This window comes from Mustela nigripes, chromosome 2 (genome assembly GCF_022355385.1).
Source record: "Mustela nigripes isolate SB6536 chromosome 2, MUSNIG.SB6536, whole genome shotgun sequence".
NCBI lineage: Eukaryota > Metazoa > Chordata > Mammalia > Carnivora > Mustelidae > Mustela > Mustela nigripes.
Genome location: NC_081558.1, coordinates 145,396,815 through 145,416,276, shown reverse-complemented (window position 1 = coordinate 145,416,276; position 19,462 = coordinate 145,396,815). Strand labels below are relative to the sequence as shown.

The window sequence follows — 19,462 nt, the reverse complement described above, 5'->3', positions numbered from 1 at the left end:
CAGGCTGTTTCCTTGATCAAAGATCTCTTCTTACCCTCATCTTCCGGGAGAACCTCTATTTATTTCCCAGACCCTGGCATGGTCACAATTTTCTCTGAAATACTGCTTTAAGAATTAATTATCCCTTCATTGCCTTGTATATATTTCTATTACTAAATGTATGCATGTTTGTTTTATATGTTTATATATTACATATAATTTATATATACTTATACACAATATATAAGCAATAATTTATAGATATCAATCTATATATGTATTTTTTCACATACCTACCTCTTCTCACTGTGAACTCTGAATCTAACCATACCCTTGCAACTTTGTCCTCCTGGTGCCTAGCATACAATGTAATGTAGTAGGTCTCAGTAAGTGGAAGACTGAATAAATGATTAATGAATAAATCAATGTTCACTTGTCTCTTTAAAGCTTTATATTTAGCAGTGATACAAATGAAAACTGTATATAATAAAGTGCTTAATATCTAATGCACTCTAACTTAGAGAACTTGCTTATCTGCTGCTTTTATAACAAAACACATAAATAATAAAATAAGCCAGATTGTTTTATAGTTGTTAAACTGGAGTGTTAAACTCTACAGTTGTTCTCCAGAGAAGAGGAATATTTTCGGCATTTTATGTCATGGAAGGACTTTACCCACAAAATGCAGCCAGCTACCCAACTTGGATGTTCATGGGGCTGCATCTGTTTTGAAGTCACGTTTGCCTTCATCCCATCCCTGTTGCGGAGAAATGAAACACGATGTGCTGATAATGAATCAATAATATGTTGATACTGTGCATGGGGATTAATCAAGAGCACTCATTCTCTTTCAGGACAATTTCAAGCTGCCAGTAATCAGCAGAGACATGCAAGCTGGAGAGCAAGCCAAGCACACACTTGACAGGGGCAATCAGGCTGTACATACCGATTTCTGCAGTGAAATGCAGAGAGGGCCTTCCAGGCCCCAAGGCTGGAAATGCACCCAACCTTAGGTTAAATACCAATCCCCTCATTCTCTCTCAGGGTTGACTAGTACACATTCAAATTACTTAACCTTGAGTTGCTTCTTTTGTAATAGAGACACTAACTTACCTTTCCCTTTATACTTGAGAGGAGTATCTAATTAAAATAAAGCTTTTCCCCTCCATTTGGACATAAAGGCTTAATTCTTGCAGCTGACCATTTTATCACTTCTTGCTTCCTCATTATATATAGAGTAAATATCAACTTCATAGAGTAGAGTAAACCATTACAGTTCTGATTAAAGTGACCCTAACAATCTGGTGTTGATTGCCTCCTTCGGGGAGAATTCATTGATAAATAATAATATGAGGACACAAAAGATGCTGTTTTAGCTGGTCTTTTGAAAAACAATACTTATAAGTAAGACAATATAAAAACTGATAAAGTTTGCTCCCATTTTTATTTTCCCACTTAAAATTATATGAAGATACAGCATTCATTCCACTACACATGAAAAATGTAAAACTAGGCAAGTTAAAGGGACTGTCTCACTGTCACCAAGTTGGTTGTTTCCAGAATGTTAATTCAGCTCAACTACCTAAGTTCAGAGAATTTATCTGCATCTCCCTGGACTTAACTGACTACTTCCCTCCAGACCTAATTCCCCACCGGGACAGATGGTGTTCCCACTCAATCCTACATGTTCCTTTGGCATGAAACTGGATTGCACAAACCTCTAATCCCAGCCAGAAAAGTCATCCAGTCTTGGTCTCTCCTGTTCTATATTCTAGCACTAACATCCCTGTTGAATATTTATCAGATGTGCAGGACATCTTTCATATTATCTTTTAGATCCATGTTATTACCCATCCCCACCCTACCCTGTGCCATGAGGAGGGTAAGGAATATGGATGGCATCCATGCACAACTTTATCTTTTGGATTCTGGTTAGAGTTTGCCAACTGGGAGTATCCACAGGGGATGGAGAAAGGAGAGTAAAGTCATGCTATTCATCCCTGCAGTTCTCTCCCTAATGGTCAGCTGCCTCAATCTGAGGGCACAGCACCTCCTGGGTGCCCTCTGTCTAGGTAACACCCACTGTTACAAGCTACACTCTCAAGAGTGGTTTCTTGACATGATTCTCACACCTTTGTAAGAGGTCCTTTTATAACTAATTCTCCTCCAACTACCCACTTTCTCATTTGGGCCCAAACTGATACTTGAAAGGAAGAAAAAGAAGGAGTAACATATAAAACATTGGGCATATAAAGTAATGTTTGGTCTCCTCACCTTTAACTCATCTCTATTCCTACCTAATTTTCCCAAATCACATCTAAGGGCAATGCATACTCTAAGCATACAAACTTTACTGTCAAGACACTATGCCGTTCTTATTAAAATGTTGTTTAAAAAACATATCACTTAAGCAATAAATGATTGCCCCTGAATTATTCCATATCTTACATTTACAGAGCACATAAAATGGTTTTACTTAGCTCTTTTGTGATAATCCTAATCTCCTAAAATATTAAAATGTGGAAATGCTCTTGAGAGAAATATTTGATACCTTACTGCCTAATTGAACATATTCTTATTGGAGATGCTAATATTATTACTATATGTGTGCAATAACTTGCTAATTAGTTAAAAAACTGATTAATAGCATAGAATTAGATCAAACTATTGTCAAGAGACATTATTTCCTCCACAACTTTGAAAGTTACATTTCAAAAACTTTTACATAAAAATGAGCTTATGATTGAGGGGTTAAAGTACAATTTTTAAAAAAATTCAAAACATGACTCTCATATAAATATAAAATGAACACATATCAAAGATCTAATTAATTTATCAATTAACGAAGGAACCAGTCAGATGGAAAGACCAGTTCAAAGGAGATTTTGAGAAACAGAAATACTTAATGACAAAGACAGGCTCTCCTTGATCTAATTCTCATCAAGCTCCTCAAAACCTCGAAGGCTTGACCTTGGGCTTTAGTGCTCTTCCTTGTCACACCTGCATCACCCCTAGCAGCAAGAATTTTGCCAAGTCAGTTTACAAGAAAATGCCACCATCAATATTTGATCACCCACAAAATCTTTTTTTTTTTAAGATTTTATTTATTTATTTGACAGAGAGAAAGATCACAAGTAGGCAGAGAGGCAGGCAGAGAAAAAGGGGGAAGCAGGCTCAAGGCAGAGGCTTAACCCACTGAGCCAGCCAGGTGCCCCTGATCACCCACAAAATCTGATCAAATCCCTTATCTCCCTTCCCCCTTAATACCTGATCGCCCTAGCCTGTCTTTAGCCGAAACCCTCCCTACCCCAGTAGTCTGGATACCTCCACAGTAATCTTCTATCCACCAATGCCCCCACCCTGCTCTTTGGCTATAAATCCTCTCTTTTGCTTGTATTTAGAACTGAGCCCAATCTCTGTCTCCCCTACAGCAAAATGCCATTGCACTAGTCCCTTGAATAAAATCGCCCTTACTATTCTTTAACAAGGGTCAGGATGATTTTTTCAAATAATAGTCAGTCAAAGGAATGCTTAAATGGATTTGCTAGGTACAAAACTATGTAATATCCTATAGAGAAATCAAAATAACATTTGGCATCATCTTTTCTCCTAGCTAGAATCACACAAGGTAACATGTATATGGAAAATAGTAAAAAAAAAATGATGAAGCAGGGCGCCTGGGTGGCTCAGTGGCTTAAACCTCTGCCTTCGGCTCAGGTTATGATCTCAGGGTCCTGGGATTGAGTCCCACATCGAGCTCTCTACTCAGCAGGGAGCCTGTTCTTCCTCTCTCTCTCTCTGTCTGCCTCTCTGCCTACTTGTGATCCCTCTGTCAAATAAATAAACAAAATCTTTTAAAAAAATGATGAAGCAGTAAACAGTTAAGTCAATACAGGTGTATTCTCCTTTAAAATTAAATTAAATTCTCAGACGGATCTGTTAAACAATGACATTGACAAGTTACTCAGTCATCTTCTGCTTTATTTACAAGTTTTGGATGCTTTTTCTTAACAAAAGATGTTAACTTTATGGGACATAAAGTTGAGCTAGATGAGGTTATTAGCAAACCTATATGCTACCCTCCAAAACTTTCACTTATTGAAATCAAAATGAAGGTAAAACCCTACAGAAGCGATCATAGTAAAATATCCATTGATATTTTATTTAAAATAAAGAAATGACTTTTTATGGCTTAGGATTCCTTGTGCTTTTCTACTTCTCTGTCCCAGGTCAGAATGGGCAGTGTAAATGAAGGTCATGAGATTTTTCATCTTCTAAATAATTTTAATGAGTTCCTTTTATATATACTTTCATAGATAATTTAATTATCAGGGCATATAGATTTTTTTCCACCTATGCTGATGCTGCAACTTTCCTCACACATGGAAAACTAAATTTTTAAACAATTTATTTCAGTAGATGCAGACTTTAAAACTACCATTTGCTTCTAGGAAGAGTTTTAAGGTTCCTTCTAAAAACTGAGACTGTTCTTGAAAGTTTCCAAATATTCTCCCCTTTGGAGCCTTTCTGAACACTTTTTAACATTATAGGATAAACTAGTTTATAAATAACAGGATTGTTCCTCAAAAGGAAAGGTAATAAAATTCAAGAAAATGTAAATAACAGAACTTACAAAGGTGAAAAACAAGAAAACATAGCTACAATAATTTACTTAACCATATGTCAAGAACAGAGATGGATCCATTACATACCATAACAGCTTGTCTTCATACCAATTCTACATCTTGTGGCTCCATGAAGCAAAAAAGAGTAAACCCAAGCTCACTTCTAAAATGTAAGAGGATCCATCACTTTTCACTGCACCAGGCTGCCTTCCTAAGAAATGATATATTCTACATTTTTTGATGGTCATTTTTTGATCTGTCTTTATCATGAGAAGCAGGTAGGACACTTCCAACAATAGTAAACGAATTAATTTATGGAAGCAGGGATTCAGTGAAGCCCCCTGGATGAACCCCTTGAGAGTTCATTCATAGATGCCAACCCAGAGCAGCAGGAAGAAGACTCCAAAGCCCAGAAAGAGGAGGCCATCCAGGAGATGAGGAGCTCTTTATAGACGTCCCGAGTGCACTTAGTGGAGGTAACCTCATAAATGAAGAACCAAGAGGCGAGGAACATGCCAACGGCCAATAGCACCATGGTCGCATGGGGGAAGACAGCCAGATTCACTGGGCTGGTAGTATATCTCTTTATGGCCTCTTGCTCCATTTTGTCAGGCACGAGGTTATCCTCCACTCCACAACTGGAATAACACATTGGCAGGATATATTCTACATTTTATACTTATAAATTATACTGTCACTAAAACAAAACAGCCAGTCAGTTTATGAATATCATCCATCGATTTTCAAGTGTAATACCTTCTCTTCCTTGTTGATTCTGCTCATAATTTCTTCATGAAAATATGATACTCTATTCCATCAACATTAAAAAGAAAACACCACAATCTTCCATATCTCTTTTAAAAAGATAGAATGCTTCACAAATTTTCATGTCATCCTTGTACAGGGGCTAAATTAATAATCTTTTCTCTAGTATTCCAATTTTAGTTATGTGCTATCGAAGCAAGCACCATGTCTTCTTTGATTTTTTTTTACAAATACTTCATTAAAAAATGTGAACGTAACAAAAATAACAAACTTAAAATACTCCCTTGCAAAAAAGGAAGCTCTTTGTTTCTTCCAAAATTTTGATGTCAAATCTAAAATGTTTTGCTTTCCCGCAAAAGCATGCTTTTTCGCAGTTTTCACCTGCTGTGAGAATTATTCCTACATTATAATTAGTTCAGATAAATGAATGGCAAGATTGCTCTTCAGATTTTACTTTTTAAAGCTCATTTACATGATGGTCTATGATGACATGGTTATTAACAGTTTTTGGGCAATTAATTAAGGTAGTTGGTAGAGTTGTTAGCACAAAATGAAACTAAGAGGTTGTTTTAGTAAATCCTTCTGCTCAGGAGACATGATAGTAGCCATTAATCCACACTAACTAAATGAATAGTGCTGTTCCTCCTCTCATTCTACTTTCTTTGGTAGGCATTATATTATTTAGCAGATTTTTTTTTTTTATTCTAAAGTGTGAGATTTGGGTATCCTTCAGCTACTGTCACATCCTTCTTCCCTCTTCTCTCCAAGCTACGAAGCACTGTGTACGCACAGGCTATTTTCTCTTTCCCAAGGAGCTCTTTCTTTCGTATCATTAGAGGCTCTATCAGACAGAAGCGTATCACAGTAAAAACTCCAGTGATAGTTTATGAGAATAAAGACATGCCTTTCTGGGGCTTGGGATTTCGCCCCTTCCTTATACATCCTCCTCCTCTTTTCCAGATATTCATCTAGGAATATCAATTCTTCCTTCCTTCCTGGGACTCAGCCTACAGCAGTTAGGTGGGACCTAGGCTAACATTCTATCTAATGTGTGTAAATGAAAGCGACATATGGACTTTCCGGCTGAGCCAGTAAAAGCCTGTGCTCTGTTTTCTACTTTGTCCCTTCCCCTTTCTGCCACAACAGTCCTGGAAAAGCCCCAAGCCTGCTGAGGTACCACAATGTGGACAGTTGTTCCAAAGTGTTACCCAGACTCACAGAGGGCTTTGCTTTAGTGAGAAATAAATTTTTCTGCATTAAGCCACTAAGATTGTTTAACATGATAGCACAATTTAGTTTATGCACCTTGAAAATAACTTGAAGCAAGAAATCCTGAAATTGACTGGTGCCTTCTTGGCTTATTCATTCAGGAGCTCCTCACTCATTTGTTTCTAATTTGCAACACTGTGCAGTGTGCCCTCAAAGACTTATCGCAAAATCAGATAAATAACTACACATTTTTTTCAGCTCTATTGAGGACTAATTGACAACATTGTAAGATATTTGAAGCATGCACTTCAAATTTGAACCAAAATTTAGAGATAGCAAATTTAGAGTACAGGTAGACATTTTATTTTAAAACGAGGCTACAGTTTTCCCCAGCTGTATCAATAGAGCAGAGGGAAATTCTTTTAAAGACAGAGCAGCTTTTATTTGAAAATCAACAACTTCATGGGCCTTTTTTGTTTTGGGGGTTTTTTTTGTTTTAATGAAAGGCAGGTTCCCACCCCCCAGACCCTCTCTCACACACACAAACACACACACAGACAACATTTGAATAGAAGATGTCTAAATTACTTTACTTAAAAAGTAATTAGTCCTTCAATAGGACCCTGGATTTGGGGGAGCAGGGGTTGGAGGCGGGGAGTTTAGTGTGTGACGCAGACATAAGTTGAATGAGAAGACTGCATGAGAAAGTCTGCGTGGGGAAGGGACGAGGGACACTAGAACGGTTGGGACATCAGAACGGTTGGTTCTTCAGCACACCCTCTGTTGACGTTGTTGCCCTATTCCATACCAGACTGTGATCCCCCTGGTCATCCACAAATTTCAGGACACCATATGTATTAAAACACTGGATACAGCTTTTAAAAACCTAGTACCCGTTGAATGTTTTTCATGACTTACATGCCTCTGTAGTGGACTGCTAACTGCTTGCGCCTTGCAGGCTCTGTCTTCTGGGAGCTGTGCAAGCTGGAGAACCCTCGCTGAGGTTCTCCATGGCATGTGAATGCTAAGCAGAGAGGAGCTGAAGACTACAGCTGCTCTGAACCTCTTAACCTTCCCATTTCACATCTCCACAGGGTTAAGGATGAATAATGTTTAATTAATTAATTACTCAATCAGTGAGTCAACGAACAATCAGTTCTAATTTTTTCCGCTAAAAAAAAAGAAAAAAGAAAGAAAGAAGGAAGGAAAAGGAAAAGAGAAAGAAAGAAAGAAGAAAGAAACCCGTCACCACTACAGGTTAATCAATGTGGTGTCCGGAAATTCTAAGAACCAAGAAAGGGGGAAATGGGCTTAAACCAGATTTTCTTTCCTCTGGGAAAATGATTATGAATGAATTCCTCCTCGCTCTCTCTAATCTATGCATCATATGATTACAGGATCTCATGCAGGTCAGAATTATACCGCTCATACTGAATTGCACGCCCTCTGTCACATATAGGAGAATAACCTGCCATGTGTCTTTAATTCTCTTTTAAAATCTTCAGTGGACTTCTGTCAGAGGCCACACAGGAAAAAAAGGGACAGAAAGAAAGAAAGAAAGAAAGAAAGAAAGAAAGAAAGAAAGAAAGAAAGAAAGAAAGAAAACAAACCTTAGAAAGAACATAGTGTGGTTAGAAATTTTTGTTGTCCTGGGGAGGACATAACAAGTAGCATCCAATATAAGTCAGCCAAACCTTTTTGACCTAATACAGCATTTCAAGGTTTCTTCCAAGAGAGTTGAGGTTCGGACAGTTCAGCTGCATCCCAGTAATCCCCTGTACTGTCATTGGCTGAGCAACATAAACAGCCACTTATTTTAATATTTAAGAGACTCTGCAAATATCTTCAATTCACAGCTGACCTGTGACATTTCATAAAATCAACTACACTTTGAAAATATTTCATACTAGTATTTATTTTCAGCGTCATAATCTTCAAATATTAATAGTAAATAAAAACAACAGTAATGCTTCGTGACAGAATAATCTGTGCAATAAGAATCCTTTCTTTTACAATAAAATTCTTATTTAGATAGATAGAAAAAAATATGCCTTGTATAATATGACATTACCTCCTCTCAAACCAGATCAGTTTCTAAAATCCCTCTCTTTTTATACTTATTTCTATTCAAGTATATGTGCAAACATTTCCCTGCATTTAGTTTACATGAAAATTATTTTAAATCATGAATTATTGACACAATATACTTGTACTTTATGTGAGATGTTTTCACTAGAGAAAAAATATTTATGGTTATAGTATGCAAAAATTGAATTTTTTTTCAATTCCCAGTCACGTTTTACTCTTCTGAATTTCATCACTTTAATATTTGGCATTTCTGTGGCCTAAAAAGACTAGAATCATTTAAGATTTAATGAAGAGCTATTTACCTCTTAAATCTTCTTCCCCTGAGTAATGAAATAATTACCCTCCCATAATCATGGAAACGTGAAACTTGAATCTCAAATTGAGCTGTTGTGAGAAGGGTTAGTAATGCTGCATAGGTGATCACCATGGTAACATTTGGAAATGGCACCGATGTCAAGCCAAGAGCGTGGTATTTCTATTCCCACAAGAGCCCGACCAGGGACTGGAGATGAACTCTTGCATGGTCTCAGGAAAATGACTGAAAGCTAACATTTGCTGGGTCTCCCACCGGAGTATACACATCACCATTTCATATCATTCTCAGAGGAAGATGATTTTAAAATATAACAACAACTTATTCTCAATAGTTTTAATTAAAATTGCTTTGTAACATTATATCATTATGGGGTGTGTGTGTGTGTATGTGTGTGTGTGTGTGTGAACTTGCTGTACATTCAAATGAAGCTTAGCCCTTAGGAAAAACATGATGATGCTAGGAAGGGAATCCACTAAAGCTTTATTCACATAATGGAGATAATTAAATAATTAGACATTCTTTAAAATATCAGAACAAGTTAATTCATTTTTAGCAGCATGGATTAGGAAGGTGATTTTATAAATCCTAAGGAGAATATGATTTACTTGGTATTGAAGAGGAATAATTAGTGTCACTTTGGCCCTGATGTGTGTATGTGTGTATATGTGTTTGTGGGTCTAAAACACATACTATTTTAATTTCAGGGAATACAGGAAATACCAAATTGGACTGGATAGAGAAAAAATAAGCCAACATAAATTAAACACTAATATACAATATGTATATAAAATTTAACATCAGGGGAGCCTAGGTGGCTCAGTCAGTTAAGCATCTAACTCTTGATTTCAGCTCAGTTCATGACCTCGGGGTCCTGGGATCAAGCCCAGTGTGGGGTTTGGCCCTCAGTGGGGAGTCTGCTGAAGGAATCTCTCTCTCCCTCTGCCTCTCCCCCTGCTTGCATTTATTTAAATAAATAAATCTAAAAATAATTTAGCACCATAATTTTCAAGTATATATAGTAACTTAAATCGGGATTACTTAGTTCTTCCAAGAGAAAGAGCTCATAGAGAAGTACATAATTACTATTTGTAATTAGCATACTAAATATTTGTATGCAACTCTGTGCTGGTAAAGTGCTTCAAAACAGTTTGTTCACCTAAGTAAATAAACAGTGCCCTTATAATCTTGCCTATGCTTTATTTAACAGCATTAAATATTTTAAAAATGTGTAATAACATATTTATAATATAATAACATGTAAATATATAACAATTTACAACAAATACAATAACAGATATTTACTAGAGCCAGTGACAAGGCAAACTTCGGCCCATTTCACTAATTCATTTATGCATTCAATCAACAAATCATCATTAAGTACCTGCTATCAAGGACTATGCTAAGTGTTGCAGATTTTTTTAAAAAAATGAAAATTAGCACAGTTTTCTTGGAGTATAAGGTCCACTGGTGAAATGTTTACTCAAATAAATGTAAAAATCACAATTGTAGCAAGTTCTTATCAAAGAAAGTTACATGGTGGTCCATAAACAACTTCAGGAGAGCTATGACCCATGAGAAGAGATCAGAACAAACTGCCCGAAGGCAGTGAAGCTGAAATGCAAGGGAAACTTAGGATCTGCCATTATTCTCCATACTCTAAAGAAAAATCTCTGACCCCCATGATCATGATAGTAGTTTGCATATCTTTTTACTAATGAATTTGAACATCTTCCTGTAGGCTTTTTGAATGAGTTAAATGTCATAAATTATTTTGTTATTTTTCTAATAACGTACTTTCCTCTTCATCTATCTGGGCCAAAACTTCTTTTGCAGATTCGGTAGAAACATGTGAAGAACGTTACCTAGCAAAATTCGATGCTTGCTGATTATTCCACAATTATTTGTTCTTTATCTACAGTTATGGGTTGGATTGTATACCTCGGAATGTGACCTTATTAGGAAACGGGGCCGTTGCAAGTACACTTCGTGAAGAAGAAATCATGCTTGTGTGCAATACGACCTGTGTCCTTGTAAGAAGACAGCCGTGTAAAGACAAAACAACGCATAAGGAGAACATCGTGTGATGAGGAGGCAGAGTTTGGATTTATGCAGCTGCAAACCAGGGAATGCCAAAGCAGCTGGAATGTGAGAAGAAGCAAGGAAGGGTTTCCCAGCAGTGCTCCGAGGGAGTTCAGTGCTGCCAATACCTTGATTTGGGACTTCTCTTCTCCGGAACTATGAAACAATACATCTCTGTTGTTTTAAGACACATCAGTTTGTGTATGTACTTCATAACAGCAACCCTAAAGAACTAGAAGCACCAGGCACTGCTCTTGGCACTTGTTAAATTGACTGGCATGACAAGAATTGTGAGGACATAAAATGTATGATCTTGCCTTACAAGAGCTTCCAATAGAAATAGACTTATTTACCTGAGGATAATAAGGAACGAATTAATTTTTGATGAATATGTGCTAGAAATTACAAATAATTCTATATTATAACAAATTAAGAAAACACATCAGAGATACTTGAATTTAAAGGGAGTATAGGGACCCTATGGGGCACACATCTTCAAGTCTGTTCATGTAAACGAGGACTCAAATGATGCCCCATATAGAACCTGGGCTCCCTCATGAAAAATGAATAGAACTAAAGCAGAATCTGACCACATCAACACCACGAAAATATCATGCACAATTAAAGGAGCCCATACACACATAGATAGAGGTTTAGTCAATCACAAATCCCCTAGCTTCTGGAGATTGAGGTCAAACACTTTAGGTTGTATGAATAATGGTGTAGTAATTTAATTGCTAATTCCATTTTAACATATATTAAAATAATACACTATAATGGAGATGGTATGAGAGTAGACATAATAAAATGCAATAATTTATAATGTAAATAAAGACAGTGAGTGGCATGCGCAGTGGGCCAAATTCTGCTCTTGGAGGAACACACAAGGGTCATATTAACTTTAGAATTAGCTGTATTCATTCATGAATAAGATGATTCTCAAAAGCAGTCTTTCTTTTTGAATGAACCCTCTGATGGAGATTTATAATTTTTTCATATAAGGCATATGAAATTTATATTTCATACACACACACACACACACACACACAGAGTCTTTTCCTAGTAATGCCTAAAATCAGTGAGTTAGTTTATATCCATTAGCTTTACTCTCATTGGCTTTTGTAATAGATTGCAAAAAATGACCACAAATCCCTTCTCTCTCTCTATGCATGCCCTTTGCAATATGGCTTTACAGATTTTCCCATCAAGAATTGAAGCCTTTTTCTCCACCTCTTTCATCTGAGCTTGGCTTTATAACTTGCTCTGGTCAATGAACTGTTACAGACACATGAATAGTGTTTGCTTTTGGATGTTGCCTTTTTTGCTGTTAGGGATACCTTATGCCTCCATGTGAGCAAGTCTAGGCCAGGCCAGCCTCCTGAAGGATGGAAGACCATGAGGAGAGAAAATTCCCAGCATCATAGCTATTCCAGTTGAGGTCCTAGATCATCCAGACCCAGTCCACTCAGCTGGGATCCAAAAAATGCCCAGACAACCCACAATAACATGAGAAATATTTACTGTTTTAGCAGCTTAGTATTGGGATAGTTGGTGATATAGTAAAAGGTATCCTATACAGATCTAAAAATCACTAGTTGCGATACTATCAGAACACCTACTTGTGTCTGTTCTAAGCACTTTGTAGATATTAACCCATTTAATACAACAACTCTATGAGGTAGCAGTTGTATTATCATTATCATCACCCCATTTTGCAGATGAGGAACATGAGACTGAACAGGTAGTATGTGGAGGAGCTAAGAGGCAAATCCAAACAGTTTTGTCTCAGAGTGTATCTTGTTACCTACCTTTAATAGACAAGTTATCTGGCAATTAACAAAACAGGAAGTACAAATTTCTAATGAAATTCTGGAACAGTTGCCTTCCCCAGCAACCAAATAAATGTACAATGAAATAAGATACTCTTTCATTTTAATACTTGGCATAGTTATTGCATAATAGTAATGTCTAGAGTTTGAAAGACTTCCTTGAAAAATGAATTACCACACACTATCCTTGGGAAACTATTTCATGTAATAATTCGCTTCTGGTGATATTCATATCTTGGAAATAACTGAAATACAAGAAGGCTCATTAAAATATCATTCAGCATAGAAAAATTGGAAATAATCTAAATTTCCAACAATGGGTGACTTACTAAGTAATTCTTCATACATAAATATAATTCAATTATTAAAATGTTGGATATGTCATGCTTTTAGTAATGGGGGAAATACTTATGGGATAATGATAAGTAGAAAAAGCGGACTGCAACATTGTGTATTTATTGGGTTTAAACCATGAAAAATATACAGGGAAGAAAGGCAGAAAGGATGTTAAAATATTAACAGGATTTACCTCTAGATGTAAGATTAGAGATGACTTTTTAAAAACCTTGATTCTATGATCTCCCTGATATGAGGAAGTGGAGATGCAGTGTGGGGGGTTTAGGGGTTAGGAAAAGAATAAATGATACAAGATGGGATCAGGAGGGAGACAAACCCTAAGAGACTCTCAATGTCACAAAACAAACTGAGGGGGCTGGTGGGAGGGGGGACAGGAGAGGGTGGTGGGATTATGGACACTGGGGAGGGTATGTGCTATGGTGAGTGCTGTGAAGTGTGTAAACCTGGCGATTCACAGACCTGTACCCCTGGGGCTAATAATACATTATATGTTTATAAAAAATTAAAAAAAAACCCTTATTCTATTTTATTGTTATTTCTCCATAAATATGGAGATCCTTTTGCTTCTTTTCTAGTATAAAGCTCTGGAGTTCCAGAAGGGATTAGAACTTTCCTCTCTAATGGAGTAGGATGGAGACAAAGGAAGAGGCTACGGTATCTCCTTGCCGACCCAGGAGAGTTCTGCTGTGACCTTGGCCAGGTAACTTGACTAAGCCCTGACCTGACTGGAACAGTAAAATGCAAACCCAGAACACACCCGTTTCTCTCCAAGTTGCTACTTTGCCTACAGATGGAAAACAGATGCCTCAGCCTCCTGGTCCTGGGTCTCAGAGAGCCTAGGGCTCCAAGCTCTGTCACAGGGAGAAGCAGTCCCTAATCCTCTGAATTGCATTCCTTATGCCAGATGTTCCCAGCAATATGGTAATGAATAAATGAATTAATGCTTCAAAAAGGAGGGAGCCCCTTTTGAGATGTAAAGCATGTTATGAAGCTATCTATTGCCTATGACCACTCTTTAGCTTGAGGGCTGTAAAACTGAGAACTGAGCATCTTGAACTCCCTTAGCCCAGGAATGAAGTTCTCCAAATGCTCTGCAAGCTAAAATCGGGGTTAAGATGCTGAGATTTTTTGCCACCTTAACCCTATCACCATCTGACTAATTTCACTAATTATTAACTCATTCTCTAAAACTCAGGAATGCTTTGAAACAACTTTCCTATTTAGAAAAACACTTCTTCCTCTAGGCTACAGCTGTGGTGACTTTCCAGCCCTGGGGCTACTCATGATTAGATCCCACAACTCTATATCCTTGAGGAACATTTAAGCAGTCTCATGACTTATCTTCCACAGAACCACTGCAAGGCCTGCCAGAGGCTGTCATCGAAGGTCCAGCCAGCAATTAGGTCTGGTACACACCTTGAACCCCAGATGTGGGAGGTATTCCAAGACCAGCTCATTACTGGCCTCTCATCATTCCTGCTTTCCCTGTATATTACAAGCCAGACAGGCTTGAGGCCAGAAGCTTCCCTATACTAGGTTTTGAGGACAAAGTTCCTGCTGGGCACGAAGGAACTGGAGCCAGGGAACTTAACTGGAGTGGAACAAGGGAAGAACTGGTATGTCAACTCTAAGTTGAGTCAACTTCGTTCGGATTCTAGAAAGAGGGGATATGTTGGGTAAGGCTCTAGCTATAAACTCAGGAGGTTATCAGGAACATGCTCACTAACTCGAGTCATCCCAGGGAGGAGATGCTCAAGGTCACATTACTAAGGGCCGCACAGGTCTCTAACTTCCAGGAACTCTGGACCCTTTGGAGGGCTTAAACTCCTTGAAGGAAAAGCTCCAGAGCAGAGGTGGTCTCCACAAGTACAGCTGCTCTGCCCTTCCTTCAGCCCTGAGAGTGACAGACGAACGGCACCTGCTGCCAACATCATTCTGGTTCCTGAAGCCTTTGCCTTGAAGAGCCAGGCCATCCTCCTGTGCAGAGAAGAGCCCTTGTCACCCTCCTCTGCTACACCTCCTTGTCTTGGTACTCTTCTAGAATACACAGGTGTTAATTTTATAATAGATCATCTTAAATGCATTTTCTCAATAGAATATAAGCTCTCCCAGGAGAATGTGATCTCTCTTGCTTTAATATGAACTATAGGAGAACAAAGATTTTATCTTTTAAGATAAAAATTTTTAAGATTTTATTTATTATCATATCCTCAATGCCTAGAACAGTAGGTGGTATACAAGAGTACCCACTAAATATTTACGAAATGAATTAAAAGAAACTATTTTCAAAAAGAAGTTACTGGAGTGACAGCAACGGATAGGCCACAAATTTACTTAAAAATGTAGACATAGGAATTTAATAAAATTACAGAAATGTATTCTGAGTGACAATCACAGTGGCCCTGTGCAGTAAGTTAAACATTCTTTATACAATTAGAAGGTTAGCACATAAATAAAATAAGCAACAAGTTTAAGCAAAAATTTAGGATGATATTCAACAATGGCTAATGGAATGCACAGCTTAATTATTTAAAAATTGCAGAATGGTATGCTATTTGAGAATTTTATTAAGTCTGGGAACTCCTGTGGTTGTGGAGAGATGTGCTTCTTCTCCCTAGGTATCAAAGTAGCAAGGATGGATGGGTGGTTCCCTTTGGGCGAGTGTCTCTTTGGCCACCAAGCTGTTCTCCTCTTGGCTCTCACTGTCAGGCGGCAGGACAAAGTTAACACTGGGTCTGCATCTCCACTAGGATTGTCAGAAATACCTTGTGGCATCATAAACCATCATCTGGTAGAACATCTGGTACTGTTTGCAGCCTAAGAAATATACAGATGTGGTGGCCAGCAACTCACATGGCAATTGCTTCAATTATTTAACCACATACGGATAGAGTGCCTCGTGCTGGTTTTTGGAATGCATTACTGGAACACCTATGTGCATATAAAGAGAGTTGATTCGTGCACGCTGCGGTAACCACTGGAGCATATCACACTTAGTCACAGAGGAGAAGATATTATCATGTGTTATACTCATCTGATTAGTAGTACATGTCAATTACATTGGTGTTTTGCCTGAAAGTCGGGAGGAAGTGTTGTGCTTGCTGTGGAGTGGCAGACATATTTTCCCTTGGGTGACCACAGGAAAAGTGCCAAGAAGTGCATTTTGATTAGTGTGCTATATTCATGGACTTGCTATCCAAGGCTTTCTTTTTTTTTTTTTTATTTTGACATTTATTTATTTGACAGACAGAGATCACAAGTAGGCAGAGAGGCAGGCAGAGAGAGGAGGAAGGGAAGCAGGCTCCCCGCTGAGCAGAGAACCCGATGTGGGGCTCCATCCCAGGACTCTGGGACCATGACCTGAGCCGAAGGCAGAGGCTTCAACCCACTGAGCCACCCAGGCACCCCTTTCATATTTTTTTTTTCAGTGAATTGCTATGAAGGAACCTTGCAAAAACCTAGACTTTTTAGGAAGTTCATTTGCTGATTCCATGAGGAGTGATGAAAGGTGTTGGAATAGGTAAAATCACACTTGATTTTTTTGTATTAAAAAAAAATCATAGGTGAGTACTAATATGACTATCCTTGGCAGTGTTCATCTTTAAAGATTTTATTTCTACTTTAACCTTTAATTTAGGACAAAGATGAGGACATTCAATCTGAAGAGACTGACAGTGGAGAAAAAGAGAATTGAGGGCAATTAATAATATGTAAACGAATGACTGTCAACTTACTCCCCACTGAGTAACCAATGCTAAGTTAGTTTGCCAAAAGCAAACTTTCTTTCACTCTCTCTAAAGTGATAGGTTGGAGTCAGTAGTCCATTCATCAACAAACATTTGTTAAATAAGCATTACAAGCAAAATACTGGATTACAAGATGAAGAAAACACAAAGAGCATAAAATTGTGTGGGAGGTAAGGAGAAAATATGTTTGCTTTTAGAGCTACAGTAAAAGCCCACATAGCCCACAAAATTTAGCCCTGTGGTTACTTGGTTATTTGAAACTTCATTAAATATATCTTAAATATTTGGCTTCAATTAAAAAAGTCATAGACAGGGCACCGGGGTGGCTCAGTCAGTTGTCTGCCTTCTGCTCAGGTCATGATCCCAGGATCCTGGGATTGAACCCCAAATCAGGCTCCCAACTCAGTAGGGAGTCTGTTTCTCCTTCTGCCTCTCTCCCTGCTCAAGCTTGTGTGTACACTCTCTCCCTCCCTCCAATAAATAAATAAAATCTTTTTTTTTTTTTTTTTAAAGTCATAGATATACTCACATTGGGCCAGACTGCCAATTTGGTAGAAGAGTCTTAAAGAAAAGCAAGAATCAGATAAGAGTAGAACAGTGTTTCTTGTGGAATCTTTGTCGGTAACATGGGATAATTAAAAAATATCTCCAGTCTTTCTATAAAAGCTCTAGAATATAATACTAAAACAGACATGTATCAAGCTTTTTCAAACAGCTACGAGATACAGTGTTGTATCTTCCAAACACTGGAAATATTGGTATTTTCAGAGATTCTGCCCATTCAAAAGCAAGTAACAAATTACAAGGTAATTTTATACTGGTAGAACACTGTTTCTTTTTAGAGAACAAAATATAACATATCTGTTTTGGCAGGTAAGTAGCAAAATTGGAGAATATTCTCAAATCACAGAAAGAAATTTGGCTACCAACTGAAAATTCAATGTATATTTACTGGACTGTGAGTCTTCCTCACCATACTGGGATCTTAACAGTCAAGGTTTTGTTTTCTTCATATGTGTGTGTGTGTGTAATTTCTAGCACATAGGATACTGCCATGCAGTCAGGATAAAATGATAAAATGATATGCCTTTATTCTGTTGATCAGAATAAAGACCCTCAGACAAAATGTCGGAATGAATGTACTAAAGGATTTTACCAGGATGTTGGAGCATAGTTGTCCCTCGTGCATTTAATATATGTCATTACCTAATCCTGATTTTAATGAAGGTCACCAGAGATATTTGTCAAAGGACCATAAATAGTTTATTGACATGACCAAGTTTCCAGGAAGAAATTAAACAGGTATAAATCAATAGCAGAGTCTCTTTATGACATCTGTGGAGTTTGGTGGTTCTCTGACCAAAATATTTTTACATTTAAAGAGTCTCATTGATAAGATGTTCTACCAAAACTTTTACAACAAATAAAGCATAGCTATTTGATTTACCAATAAATCATAATCATCTTCCCTTCAGTACTTTGTTAATTGTTTTTAAGTTTTCCTCACTCCTGATTTGCTTTCTTTAACTTACATAAATGAGATTATCAATACTGGTGGCTTATGTTACAGAAGTGGCCTGTCTCTATTCAGTTTAAGACCTCTCAGGTTTGGGGAAGTGGTTTGATATCGGTGAGATTTTTAGATGCCTTTCCTGGTGTGGTATCAGAGTGAGATTTCATCTTAATGGAGACTACTGCCTAAATCTTCCAGTTACCCAATTAAGTAATTTGGTTATCTGAACAGGGACTATTTTGTTTCATACATGCATCTGAAAAATATTCAACATTTTCACCTTCAACTTAGTTAGTCATTTTCTCTTCATGAACTTAACCATGTTAGATAAACAGAGCTGCTAGATATAGAATAATCCTTAATTAACATACCCTGTTTTATCACTCAAATTAACATACCCTGTTTTGTCACTCAAGGGCTAGTCAGAAAAGCAGAAATGACTCCAAATTTTATAAAGAAGTACTTTAACATAAAAGATTGTTAATGTAGGCCAAAAAGCAACCTAGAGATTAGCAGTAGCAAAAAGTCACTACAAGTCCTAAGACTGGAGGACGAGAGGAAGAACTGGTGTTAGCAGAATCCAGAAGCAGACCAATGAATGACTGCTAGGGCTGGGCGTGGGAGGATCTCCCTGCTAGATGACAAAACCAGGGAGATAGAAGCTTTTCAATAGGATCTACACACCCAGATAGAAATTAGTCATCAAAGGAACTTCTAAACAAGGAGAAAGAGGGGAAGAAATATCTTGACTTCTCTCACTCTCCCACGGTCAAGACTATTTTGTAAGTCATGGAGCTTCAGGAGAGAGGAGCCTTGGAAATGAATTTCAATGTAGTAAAGAAACAAAAGAAAGGGCAGGTAAGGAGTTGAAGTTAAATAAACTGGCATAATTTTAGTGGTTTCCAAATAAGATGCAGTCCAAAGTGTATAAAAAATAATTCATTGGCTTGCAGGAA

At 37.6% G+C, this 19,462-nt stretch overlaps 1 non-coding gene and 1 pseudogene across 1 annotated transcript; both read right to left on the bottom strand.

Annotated features, from left to right (window-relative positions):
• Positions 1-4,966: 4,966 nt before the first annotated feature.
• LOC132010550 (transmembrane protein 258-like) lies at positions 4,967-5,208 on the bottom strand (annotated as a pseudogene).
• A 255-nt stretch (positions 5,209-5,463) lies between these two features.
• LOC132012702 (U6 spliceosomal RNA) lies at positions 5,464-5,571 on the bottom strand. Its single transcript, XR_009402699.1, has one exon. It is a non-coding gene; the product is annotated as a U6 spliceosomal RNA (small nuclear RNA).
• Positions 5,572-19,462: the final 13,891 nt, after the last annotated feature.